The sequence below is a fragment of the Bos taurus genome, chromosome 7, assembly GCF_002263795.3.
Source record: "Bos taurus isolate L1 Dominette 01449 registration number 42190680 breed Hereford chromosome 7, ARS-UCD2.0, whole genome shotgun sequence".
Lineage (NCBI taxonomy): Eukaryota > Metazoa > Chordata > Mammalia > Artiodactyla > Bovidae > Bos > Bos taurus.
The window spans coordinates 61,788,977-61,802,671 of record NC_037334.1 but is presented as its reverse complement, the minus strand read 5'-3'; the positions used below and the strand labels follow the sequence as shown (position 1 = coordinate 61,802,671).

Sequence of the window (13,695 nt, the reverse complement as noted above, 5' to 3'; positions counted from 1 at the left end):
TAGTAATATTGTATTTTACCCAGTATATCCAAAATATTATCATTTTGACATGTAATTAATACGTTATTAATGAGATGTTTAAAAGTCTTTCTTTTGTACCAAGTCTTCAAAATCTACTATGTATTTTAAATGTACAGCTCATCTCAATTCAGACTAGTTACATTTCAAGGACTCAATAACCACACGTGGCCAGTGGCTACAATGTTGGCACAGCACAGTTTAGAAAGCTACAATCTATGACTCACTTTTCTAAAATTCTGAGATGCTGTGCCTCTGAGATTCTAGAATTCTCCAGCATACTCAGGTTCTGTAACGCTTCAAATGTGATTCCACCAGATTAATGTGTTGCCCCAAGTCTGCGTGTGGGTAAGGCTTCTCCCCATGTGTCTTCTATGTGGAAAGAAATCCAGGCCCCTGCAGAGCCCCTGGGTGGGGGAAGAAAGGAGCGAGGATCCCTCTCCTCGGCCGCCCCCACCATCTGGCCCAGCCGGAGGAAGCGGGGGTGGGCGGGCCTGTGTGCCCAGGGCGCTGGCCTCTCCACATGGTGCTGCCTCTCCCACCATCCCTCCGGCTCATCAGCTCTCCATCCGTGTGCACAAGCCTGGCAGTGAGACTCCTGCCTCTGAGTCCTCCTGGGGAGGGGGCATGCCCCTGCCTCCCCACCCTTGGTTTCCGTCCACTCTGGAGAGCCTTTGGGAGGCTGCTGCAAGCAGATGGGGTTGGGAATTGTGGTTCAGATCCCAGATGGAAGGCCCTGAGGGTGGAACTGGTCTCCATCTGTTCGAGGCTAGGGCCTGGAGGTCTGAGGACGGCAGAAGTCGGAGACTCACCCACTGCACCTCAGAAGGCTGTGAGGTCCTGTGATGTATGTTTGAACAATGCAGGTGGAGAAACTGAGGCCCACCCAGGCATAAGGTGAGTGTGGTGATCTGCCAGAAGGTGGCCTCCTGCTTAGCCACAGGCCTCCTCTTCCTGCTCTCCCTGCCCCACCTCTACCTGTGGGAAAGTCAAGGTACAAACCCGGCATGGCAAGGTGTCAGTGAGGCTGCTGGAAGGTCCATGGCGGGGTTGCAGCCAAGTGGGTGACCCCATAGCTTGTGGATGCTTGTGCCAGGCCCAGGCTTTCCTGGTTCCAACCAGGCTCTTCCCAGGCTCCTCCTGCCCCAGGTTCTACAGGGGATCTGGGGAATGGGAGCTTGGGCATAGGCAGAGTCTGGGTGAGGCAGAAGCTGGACCTGGTGGGGGAGGGTCTCCGTCAACAGCCATCAGCTTCTGCATCAGCTGGTATCCAGTTCTGTCCTCTGTCTCAAAGTCCTTTTGTAGCCACAGCCTTCTTTATCCTCACAAAAGCCCAAGAGGAAAGATGGGCGGGAGAACTTGCCATCAGCCTGTCAACTCCCAGCACAAAGGCCATGCAAGGGCCTGGTGCTGTAGCTTTGTTACTGTTCCACTTCTCACAGGTGGGGAAACTGAGGCCCAGAGAGGGGCTGTGACCTGTCTTAGGCTACAGAGCCAGAGGGGAATCACTGGCTCAGCACCCATTCAGGGAGCACCCCCCACCGTGCTCCCGCCCCTGGTCCTGCTCCACTCCCAGGCACTCAGATGCTCTGCAACTAAGGAGATCAGGAGTTACCCACAGCCACATTTTCCAGGCTGGGCTGCTTCCAGGCTGGGTTTCCCCTCTGGGGAAAGCCCCAAGGTTGTTCTGCATGGTCAGGAGAACCAGGGAGGAAATGACAAAAATCCTGCTAGAGAGGGCTGCAGAATACAGCCCAACCTTTGGCCTCCAGGGAGTGGGGGTGGCCTCTGGCTCTGCCAAAGTGGGGGTGCAGATGCAGCAGTCAAAGGGTGTTGCAGGGAGGCAGCCCTGGAACCTTGATTTGGAAAGGCACTGGCTTTGGACTGATGTGGGCCAGGGTTCGGTTCCATTACTGCTAGCAGTAGCTGTGTGATTGTGTGTCCGTGCCTTCCCCTGGGCTCCCTGCTCTGTGACCTGGCTGACACACAGCTCCAGGGCAGTGGGCGTCTGAGTATACAGAAACTAAGCCCACAGTTAGTTCTCGCTCAAATGCCCCGTCCAGGAACCGTTCCATTTTGGGGTCCCCCATCACTTTGCTGCCACAAAAATGCTCCATAAATTCTTCTTGAATAAACGAATGAATGACTGTTGCCAGCGAAGAGTAGAGCAAAATACAGGGGAAGGCTGGACTTCCCTGTTGCTTCAGTGGTTAAGAATCCACCTGCCAACTCAGGGCACACGGGTTTGATCCCTGGTCAGGGGAGATTCCACATGCCTCGAGGAAACTAAGTCCATGTGCCACAACTCTAGTGGCTGTGAAGACCACGCGCTCTAGAGTCTGTGCACCTACAGCCTGTGCTCCAAGAGAAGCCACTGCAACAAGGAGCCCGCCCACCTACTGCAACAAAGAGTAGCCCCCACTCACAACTAGAGAACTAGAGAAAGCCGGTGCACAACAAGGAAGACCTAGCACGTCCAAAAACTCAAAATCAAAATGGGGAAGGCATCAAACTAGTCCATCCAGAGATCCGACAGAATCTGTCGTGGCTCACGGCATGGCCTCATTTTTTAAAAGCCCATAATAATAACTACCCTCTCCAAAGCACTCACTATGTGTCAGGCTTTGTTAAGAACCTCAGGGCACTTAGTTCTCCCAGTAACACTCTGAGAAGGCGTGACTATTACCCCCACATTCCCAATGAGGAGCCTGAGGCACAGAGAGGCTCAGTGACCCTGTGGTCACATTGCTGATTCACCGCAGCAGCTGGACATGGACCCAACCTTCCCGCCCACCGGGTCTGCACTCGCGGGTGGCCAAGGACCCTGTAGCTCTCCCTTCCTGTCTCCTCTGGCCAGGACTCCTATCAGGAGAGGCTCGCCTTCCCAGGCTGGTGTTGGGTGCTGCTCAGGGCTTCCCATGGGTTCTGGAGGCTCCCCAAAATCAGCCTTTGGTGGTGAACGTGGGAGATGAAGTCGGGGCTCTACCCACTCCAAGACTGTCGCCTGGGCCCTTAGTCAGAGACTGATTCTCACAGCTTTCTGGCTGCTTCCTGCCCAGAGGCAGGCAGGAAGCCAGACCGCGGGGACTGGGGCTCCAGCTCCTTTGTCTGCCTTTAGTTCACCCCCCCGCCCCCTCCCCCGAGCCAACACTGCCCCAGCTGTGGACCTTCCTCTTCCTTGCCCAACTTCAGACCCTGACCTGGAGGGTCACTCCCGGGCAGACTTTCTAGCCTGAGGACAACCACCCTCGGGGCTGGGAATCCAGGGACTGGGTTCCATGCACTGCCAAGAACTGGGTGAGGTGTGGGGAGGGGGGACACTTTTCTCTCCGAGGAAGGGGCGTATTTGGAGAAAATCTGCCCTGAGATGGGGGAGGCAGGGGTCGGGAATGTGCCAACAAGTCATATGGGCACATCAGTTCTCAAACAAGCTCCGCAGTGAATGTGTGGGATCGTCCTGACCACCCTGCTTAGAGACGAGTTAGCTTGTTATCACCCCAATTTTAACACAAGAGGAAGCTGAGGACCAGGAGGATTCAGAGACTTGTTCATGATTATGCAGACATTTGGCGGCAGAAGCAAATCTTTACCCAAGTCTCCAGAGACTGTATGGGTATAAAAACTATTATTATTACAAATATTCACCAAGCTCTGACTCTGCCAAAATCTTCCCTTTCGTTACCACATTGAATCGTCTTAGAAATTCTAAGTAGTGATCCCCATGCTACAGATGAGGAAACTGAGGACTGAAGAAGCAAATCACCTGCCCAAAGTCCAGTTATCTGCATCCACACACCCACTTGTGAGGATGTGAAGGCAATTTGAACTCAAATCTTTCTGGCTCCAAAGTCTCGGGTCTCACAGGGAAGACAGGGCTGCCTCCAGCTGGGGTAGAGGAGTCACCTTATTTCCCCAAACGGGGCCTGGAAGAAGCCTGGCCACACCACCCCTGTTCACAGTGCCACTTTGGGCTTGGTGCCGCTTTGGGCTTAGCCCCTGGAGCCTCTCTGGCAACGGCCCTGAGAAATGTAGCAGGCGCTGCAGGACTCGGGAGCACGACAGGGCCACGGCTGTGTGTCAGCAGCGTTCCTGGCCAGGCCTACATGGCCCGGTGACAGCCTCATAGGTAAGCTCACACACATGTGCACCCAAATTCCTCCGTTCATTCATTCATTCACCAAACACCAGCCCACCAGCCTTCAAATTTCTATACACGTTTACTTTTTTTTTTTTTTAAGTCACTTCTTTTGCTGACCTCCCCAAGCAGGGACAGCTACATATTGATGAGGCCCAGTACAAAATGCAAACATAGAAGAACCCCTTGCTTAAAAATGAAGAACTCCAAAGGGACTTCCCTGGTGGTCCAGTGGTTAAGAATCTGCCTTCCAATGCAAGGGACACAAGTTCCATCCCTTGTCGGGGACGGGCCTTCCCTGGTGGCTCAGACGGTAAAGCGTCTGCCCGCAATGCGGGAGACCCGGGTTCAATTCCTGGGTCGAGAAGATCCCCTGGAGAAGGAAATGGCAATCCACTCCAGCACTCTTGCCTGGAAAATCCCATGGACGGAGGAGCCTGATAGGCTACAGCCCATGGGGTCGCAAAGAGTCGGACACGACTGAGCGACTTCACTTTCACTAAGGTCCCACATGCTGTAGGGCAACTGAGTCCCCGTGCCACAACTACTGAGCCTCTGAGCACTCCGGAGCCCATGAGCCACGTGAAAGATTCCGCATGCCACAGTTAAGACCTGATGAAGCCAAATAAATTAGTAAATTAAGAGTTCCAAACCAGGGACAGCAGGACATTCAGTGAGGTACAGAGCCCCGCTTAGTGCACAGGGGCCCGGCTGTGGGCCCACCCGCCCCAGCGCACCTCAGCCTCGCTCTCTGGACCCCACCTCTTGCCACCTCATCCTCCTTTCATATTCTCACAAGGTCCACCTCTGAGGTCTTCACCCCAGGCTTTTGCAAAGGCTGTTCTCCCTGCCCTGAACACTTTTCTCAACAATTCTCTCATGAGGTCCTTCTCATTGTTGAGCTCTCAGCTGGAACGCCACCTCCTCAGGGGGATGCGTCCCTCATCCCCCAGCCTCACGGGGCCCCCACCCTTAGCTCTGCATCATAGCTGCTGTTTATCCCTTCCTAGCAGGCATCTATCTATGCCCTCAAGTGTAACTTGTCAGCTTACTGTTTACTACCTAGCCTCCCCGGGAGATCCCCAGGGCAGGGCCGTGTCTGTCCTGTCCAGCACTGAGTCCTAAGGGCCCAGTCCAGTGCTTTGGCCATGGCAGATGTTCAGTAGCTATTTGGAAAACAGTGAGTGAATAAATGAATGGACACAGACACCCTTCTACCCCATCTCCCCGCTACGTTGCCTCTCCCTCTGCCTCTGCACCCCAGAGAAGCACAGGAGTGCTCCCTGAATGTCCTGGTGCTCCGGATATCCCAACACAGAGAGCTGAGAGACTGAGGGGGGCAAGCGGATCCTGAGGCCTTGAGATGGGGACAGACAGAAGAGGCAAGGCCCGGAGGCAGGGAGGAGAGGGGAAGAGGAGGAAAAGTGCAAAGAGAAAGGAAATGGAGCCAGAGGAAGGAGAGACAGGCACACAAAGAGGGGCGAACGAGTTGGCTGGGCTCGGAGATAATCCCGTTTCTCCTCTTTATTTGTGAAACTAATAATTACTATTAATACCTGGCCCCTCCCTGGCCCTTTCATCCAGGCTGGTGGGGAAATTTCAAAGATGAAAGTCCAGGGAGAGGGAGGTGGTGCTCTCAGAGGCAGATACCAAGGCTTCACAAGCACTAATTAAACTTGGCAGCCCCTTCCAGGTGGGAGCACTCCCTGGGCCTGGCCCGCCTCCCCTCCTCTGCAGGAGGCTCACTAACTGCAGCAGGGGGGTGGGGCGGTCAGCAGAGACAGTCGTGGGGGAGGTGCCAGAAAGAGGAACCTCACACCAGGTGGCACTGAAACCCAGGAGCCCGGCCCCCAACTGAAATTACAGCCCCATCCCAGAAGCCGCCCTCCCCCCTAGCCCGGGACCAGGGTCTGTGTCCCCGGGGCCATCTGCCAGATGGTGGTGGGGGAAGCGCTCCTGGGAAGGAAGGTCTCAGCAGACAAAGAGGCAGAGTCAGCAAGTCCGGCTCCTCCACGTGGCCCCAGGGCCACCTGAATCCTGGTCTTTCACATCCTCAGGGGCCATTTCCTTGCACCACCCTCACAGAGGCCGCCCCTCTCCACCAGTCATCAATACATCCAGAAGGCTGCCCATCACACCTGAAGCCATGGGGCTTTCCTCACAGTCTCCCATTATTGAGCTGCCTGGACTTTGGGCTGAGTGAGCTCATCCAGTCCCTTGACATTAAGTTCAATCTAGGGACTTCCCTGGTGGTCCAGTGTTTAAGACTCCATGCTCCCAAAGCAGGGGATCCAGGTTCAATTCCTGGTCAGGGAACTAGATCCCACATGCTGCAACTAAGAGTGTGCGTGCTGCAACAAAGACAGATCCCAAGCACTGCAACTAAGTCTAGGTGCAGCCAAATAAATAAATATTTTTAAACTAATAAGTAATAAGCACAATATACAGACTCCTGACTGACTCACTGGAAAAGACCCTGATGCCAGGAAAGATTGAAGGCAGGAGGAGGAGAAGGGGGTGACAGGATGAGATGGTTGGATGGCATCACTGATTCAAGGGACATGACTTTGAGCAAACTCCTGGAGATACTGAAGGACAGGGAAGCCTGGTGTGCTGCAGTCCATGCGATCACAAAGAGTCGGACGCTATCTAGCGACTGAACAATGAACAACAGAGGCTCTGGAGATTATTTCAGCGGCCTCAACCTTTCCAACGAGCCCCAACTGCCTGCCCCATCTTTCTACTAGGATTTCACAGGGATGGCTTCAAAAATAACAGAGCCTGACCTTGTTTCCCATCTTCCACCCAGCTCAGGCCCTCCCCCAGGCTCTCCCACCTTGGGAAATGGCCCCACTGTCCACCCGTTGCTCATGCTTGGAACCTGGAATCATCCTCACCCCTGCATGCAATCCATCTGAAAATCCTGCTGATTCTACTTCCAAAGTACCTCTCAAACCTAGATACTGTCCTCCACCTTTGCAGCTGCCAGCATGCTCTGAGCCACCATCTTCTCTCACCTGTGTGGTCATCTTCACCCGAATCCTAAACAAAGCCAGAGTGGACTTTGAAACGCAAATCACACTGTGCAAGCCCTACTTAAAGCTCCTCTCCCTTCTTACGGTATGTAGATGATAATACACACCCCTCACCAGAGTCATCAGACACCCTCTCCCCCCACCCCCCAACTCCGCCCCAGGGATGACCTCCCCTCCCTCCCCTCTCCCCCCAAGCCCCCCATCTCCCTGCAGTCGCTCAACACTTTTCCGCCTTGGCAGCTTTTGCATGAGCTGTAGCCTCTGCTTCAACTGTTTCTCTGCCCGCCTCATGGTTGCACCTTCTGACCCTGAGTCCTGTTGCTGCCCTTCTAAGACTGAGGCTCCCTCACCAACCCCCCAACCTTCTTGGGTCTGCTTATCAGCTGGCTAACTCCGGCTGTCTCCCTGACAGCCTCCATGTCTGTTACCAGTTGCTTTATTGTTCACCAATGCCCAGCACGGTGCCTGGCACATGGTAGTAGGTGTTCAACAAACATGCTAAATGGATAAATGCCCAGGATTCGTATCCCAGTACCACCAACCCATTGGACTCTGTTCTTCCATTCAGAGTGACTCAGAGCAAGTCCTTCACCAGTGGGTCCTGCCACGTGGCTGGTATCTGTCCTAGGACGCCTGGTGGCAATCACTATTTACTCCACTTTGAACCAGCCAAGTGACCTTGGGCATGGCACTAACCTTCTTCTGTCTCAGTTCCACTTTGGAGAAGTAATAGTCTGAGCTCCTGAGCTGTGACAAGGCCCTAAGGGAGAATGTACACTAAAGCCGAATCACAGCCGTGTCCCAAGTAGATATCCTGACAAACGTGAAGATTTACACACACGCTGACTTACGTTTACACTCCCCAAGCAAGCTCGGGGCTCGGATATTACAAAGCTTACCGCCGCCCCACTCCTCACTCCAGTGTACCAGCCCCAGCCAAAGCCTTTCTGTCCCCCCAGAGGCCTGGTGATCGGGCGCCATCTAGTGGACACCCAGGGGAAAGACATCATTCCAGCCCTCTGCAGTCCTCACGGTGGGCGGGGCAGCTCCCTGGGACCCCACCCTGACCATCCTCAGTTCAGTTCAGTTCAGTCGCTCCGTCGTGTCCGACTCTTTGTGACCCCATGAATTGCATCACGCCAGGCCTCCCTGTCCATCACCAACTCCTGGAGCTCACTCAAACTCATGTCCATTGAGCTAGTGATGCCATCCAGCCGTCTCATCCTCTGTCGTCCCCTTTTCCTCCTGCCCTCAATCCCTCCCAGCATCAGCGTCTTTTCTAATGAGTCAACTCTTCGCATGAGGTGGCCAAAGTACTGGAGTTTCAGCTTTAGCATCATTCCTTCCAAAGAAATCCCAGGACTGATCTCCTTTAGAACGGACTGGTTGGATCTCCTGCAGTCCAAGGGACTCTCAAGAGTCTTCTCCAACACCACATCTCAAAAGCATCAATTCTTCGGTGCTCAGCCTTCTTCACAGTCCAACTCTCACATCCATACAGGACTACTGGAAAAACCACAGCCTTGACTAGACAGACCTTTGTTGGCAAAGTAATGTCTCTGCTTTTGAATATGCTATCTAGGTTGGTCATAACTTTCCTCCAAGGAGTAAGCATCTTTTAATTCATGGCTGCAATCACCATCTGCAGTGATTTTGGAGCCCCAAAAAATAAAGTCTGACACTGTTTCCACTGTTTCCCCATCTATTTCCCATGAAGTGATGGGACCAGATGCCATGATCTCAGTTTTCTGAATGTTGAGCTTTAAGCCAACTTTTTCACTCTCCTCTTTCACTTTCATCAAGAGGCTTTTGAGTTCCTCTTCACTTTCTGCCATAAGAGTGGCGTCATCTGCATATCTGAGGTTATTCATATTTCTCCCGGCAATCTTGATTCCAGCTTGTGCTTCTTCCAGTCCAGCGTTTCTCATGATGTACTCTGCATACAAGTTAAATAAGCAGGGTGACAATATACAGCCTTGATGTACTCCTTTTCCTATTTGGAACCAGTCTGTTGTTCCATGTCCAGTTCTAACTGTTGCTTCCTGACCTGCATACAAGTTTCTCAAGAGGCAGGTCAGGTGGTCTGGTATTCCCATCTCTTTCAGAATTTTCCACAGTTTATTGTGATCCACACAGTCAAAGGCTTTGGCATAGTCAATAAAGCAGAAATAGATGCTTTTCTGGAACTCTCTTGCTTTTTCCATGATCCAGCGGATGTTGGCAATTTGATCTCTGGTTCCTCTGCCTTTTCTAAAACCAGCTCGAACATCTGGCGGTTTACGGTTCACGTATTGCTGAAGCCTAGCTTGAAGAATTTTGAGCTTTACTTTACTAGCGTGTGAGAGGAGTGCAATTGTGCGGTAGTTTGAGCATTCTTTGGCACTGCCTTTCTTTGGGACCATCCTCACCCAGCAGAAATGGCTAGGCCTAGGAGTGGAGGAGCTGCTCATTGCCCGTCAAGGCCCTCAGCCTCTCCCCAACAGCACAGAGGCCTAACCCCGAAGCCCTGAGGGCCCACCTCCCCACACTTCAAGCTTCCCACAGGCTGTTATCTCAGCCTGGGAGCTCTCCCCACCTTCTTCTTTCTGTCTTGGCTGACCCTTGCTCGTCCTCTGCACCCCTACTCTAGGCACCTGCCTGGAGGCCCCTGACCAAGCCAGAGCTGCCCCCGGGGACCCCATAGGCCCCCTCACCGCCTGTTGCTAAACCTGATGCACACACTGTTGTTTCTTGCCCGTATTTATCCTTTGTTGTTACTGTTCAGTCGCTCAGTCGTGTCTGACCCTTTGTGACCCCATGGATTGCAGCACACCAGGCCTCCCTGTCCATCACCAACTCCCGGAGCTTGCTCAAACTCATGTCCATTGAGCTAGTGATGCCATCCAACCATCTCATCCTCTGTTGCCCCCTTCTCCTCCTGCCCTCAATCTTTCCCAGCATCATGGTCTTTTCAAATGAGTTAGTTCTTCGCATCAGGTGGCCAAAGTATTGGAGCTTCAGCTTCAGCATCAGTCCTGCCAATGAATATTCAGGATTGATTTCCTTTAAGATTGGCTGGTTTGATCTCCTCGCTGTCCAAAGGACTCTCAAGAGTCTTCTCCAACACCATAGTTCAAAAGCATCAGTTCTTCGGTCCTCAGCCTTCTTTATGGTCCAACTCTCACATCTATATTCCTCCTTAGACAAAGACTTTTTTTTAGCATTTGTTTTGTACAATATTTTTTTCTGTGCTGTGGGAACCTTAATTCTCTGACTAGGGATCAAACCCACGCCCCCTGCAGTGGAATCATGGAGTCCTAACCAATGAACCCCCTGGGAAGTCCTAGACAAAGACAATGATAGCAGACCCTGTAACTCTCCCCTCTGTATGCTAAGTACTGGCAGAGTTCAGTCCCATAAGCTCAGGTGAGTTCTGTAAAAATCCAAAGCAGGTGGGTCACAACCGGTGGAAGATGGAAACTGAGGGTTTCCAGGAAGGATTCAGGGTGCTGCTTCAGGCTGGGCCCCATCTTTGAGCCCCAGCTCCCACTGAGCTGCAGTTACTCTCTGACGTCCGGCAATGTTTCTCTGGTGAGCTAACACTCCCTCTCTGGGCCACAGCTTCCTCTGCCCACTATCCCCCTTGCTCCCTCCAGCAGAACTTCCCTCCAAAGAATGAAGCCCACGGGCAAATTAAAATACACTCTGCTGCGAAGAAAGGGAAGCAGGGGGGCTTCCAGGTTGTGCTCCAGGGTGCAGGAATAGGCTTGGATTTCTCGAGGTTAATTCCCAGTTCCTCTTTCATCCACTCGACAAATACGTTAAAAAAAAAAAAAAAAGCCTGGATCTGAGATTAAAAGTATTGGGGCTCTGGAGTCAGACTGTCTGGGCCGCAGTCCCAGTACCACTGTTGACGGCTGTTGGCTGCTAACTAGTTTCCTTAGCTGTAAAATGAGGGGACAAACATTGCTGCTTCGCAGAGTTATCGGGAGGATTCAATGAGAATATACATGCAAGTCATGGGCACGGGGTCTGACTTTAGTGCGTCTTTGATGGAAGGGCTTGGTGCCGCCGTCATTCATGGAATAGCTGCAGTGCTGGGTCACTGGTCTCACGCTGCCTTTCTCCTCCACCTGGCACCCAGGGCCTCCCTTGGCCCAGCACTCTGCTCCCTATGGGCCCTAGGCAGCCCCTCCCCAGCGCCCCCGTCGACAGAACACCTACAGCGGAACCCTTCTCTGAAAGCGCTCGTCTTGCCCTGGGATGTCTGCTCTCCTCTGAGGACAACGCATTCCCCTGCAGGCCTCCCAGTGGCTTTCTCTTCTACAGCCTGGGGACAGGAGAGAAAAGGGAAGAGGGGAGAGAGAAACCACGGGCTGTTCTCCCTGCTCTTCATTGTCCCTTTCAGGCCGTTCTCTGTCCCTCCTCCCCAAAGGATGCCCGTTTTGAATCCTGTCTCCGCACTGCAGCACCCAGGCCTCCACCTCGGGGCAGACGTCTTCCACCCTCTGGGCCACAGCCTCCCGTCTCTGAGGGCTTGCCCCTGGCCGCGGTACCACCCTCAACCAGTTTGTTCCTGTTGTAGTTCCTGGTTATTCCAATATTCACAGAGATGCTGCTGCCATCACCCAGGCCTCTGGTCCCTTGACCTGTCCCTAAGGATATTATCCCCTCCGCCCCAATGTCAACCACTCACTGCCAAGGTCTGAAACTCCGCCCCAAACTGTTATCTCAATCTCATGCCCCCCGCACCCCCATCCTTGACCTCCATCTCAAAGTATCAGCTGGTACCTGGACTTCAGCCCTCCCTTGCCCCATTGGGCCCTCAAATCCATTTTTCCCACCATCTTCCTGCTGTCCCTCACCCCTGATGCTCTCTCTACCCCAGTTACCCCAGTTTTAGCACCTGCTCAGTGGCAGTCACAGTTTTGATACATTCACCTTCCAATCCCCTGTTCCTCTCCCAAGTTGTCTTCTCTTGGCAAAACTGCAACCCCAGTGAAATCCAACCCTCTGCTGACCCTTTGCCTACATCCAAGCAGCTGAACATGGCTGAGAAAACATCGAGTGGACCTTTAAGCAAGGCCCAGAATCACCCTCTCTTCCCTCTAGCTCTTGGTGAAGTTTCAAACCTTCTCTCACCACCAAACTTCAATATTCGCCCACCCCCAGCCTCACATCTGTTCTCGCCCCACTTCCCTGACTAGAACATTGTCAGGCTCCACTCCCACGTGCTCACCCTCCAGCCCCACCCCTCTCCCCGTTTGCACAGATCGGCTATCCACGCTCCTCTCTAAAGCTGCTACCTCCATCTGTGCACTAGAGTCGGTCACCTCTTCCTACTCAGGGACACAGCTCCATCAGCTTTTTCCACTCTCTACTAGACCATTCCCACTGGCATACAAATATCTGTTACTGATATTTTTCTGTTTTATTAAAGTAGGAAGAAGAAAAAGAACCTCTTGATCCTGCTTGTTCATTCTGCCCTTCGGCACACCTTCGCAGTAAAATTTAAGCACCGTCTGTACCTCCGTCTCTTTCTTTCTTCAATCAACTCCATTCAAGCTTTTGCACTCCCCTCCCCTGCCCCTGCCACACACACCCTGACCACTCGCCAAGGTCCCCAGTGGCCTCCGAGCTGCTACACCAGTGGTCACTCTCGGTCCACATCTCCCTCAACCTCTCTTCATGTGGACATAGCCCCCACTCCCTCCTCCTGGCCTCCCTTCCCTCTCCCGGCTTTCTGGGCATTCCCTGGCTGGGTTTTCCTCCCATCTCACTGCTCCCTGCTGCTTCTTCCTTGGCTATCTCTTTCCCTCATCCCCACACTTTGAAGTTCAGTCCCTGGATCTCTTCTCTATCTACACTCAGCTCCTGAGTGGTCACAAACAGTCTCATAATTTTAAATATCATCAGGATGCAGAAGACTCCCAAATGTACACCTCCATCCGAAAGCCTTGCCTAAATTCCAGACTCATCTACCCCCAAAACTTTCTTGACATCTCCACTTAAGATATATAACAAACATCTCAAACTCAGGCCTAAGACTGAACACCTAATATTCCTCCCAAAATTTACTCCACCCTCAGCCTCCCCAGGACTTCCCAAGTGGCGCAGTAGTAAAGAATCCACCTGGCAATGCAGGAGATGCAAGAGATGTGGATTTGATCCCTGGGTCAGGAAGATTTGCTGGAGAAGGAAATAGCAACCTGCTCCAGTATTCTTGCCTGGAAAATCCCATGGATGAAGGAGTCCGGCGGGCTACACTCTACGGGGTCACAGAGAGTCGGACACGACTGAGCCACGGAGCATGTGTGCATGCAGCCTCCCTATCCCAGCTGATGGCGACTCTGTCCTTCCAGTTCCTCCAGCCTTAAACGCTGGAGGCAGCTTTGCCAGCCCTTTCTCTCATGGCCCGGGTTTCATCTGCCAGGGAATCCTGTTGGATCCCCTTTCAAAATATAACCAAATTTTGAGCACTTCCTTCTATCTCAACTAATGCCACTTTGGTCTCACCGACCAACCATG

General features: G+C 52.9%; 1 long non-coding RNA gene across 2 annotated transcripts; it reads left to right on the top strand.

Annotated features, from left to right (window-relative positions):
• The first annotated feature begins 270 nt into the window (after positions 1-270).
• Positions 271-12,694, top strand: LOC112447454 (uncharacterized). Of its 2 annotated transcripts, none has more exons than XR_003035664.2 (4): positions 271-366; positions 792-915; positions 7,136-7,273; positions 12,611-12,694. It is a non-coding gene; the product is annotated as an uncharacterized lncRNA (long non-coding RNA). The 2 variants fall into 2 exon arrangements; XR_009495308.1 differs by having other exon boundaries at positions 12,608-12,694.
• The last annotated feature ends 1,001 nt before the right edge of the window (positions 12,695-13,695 follow it).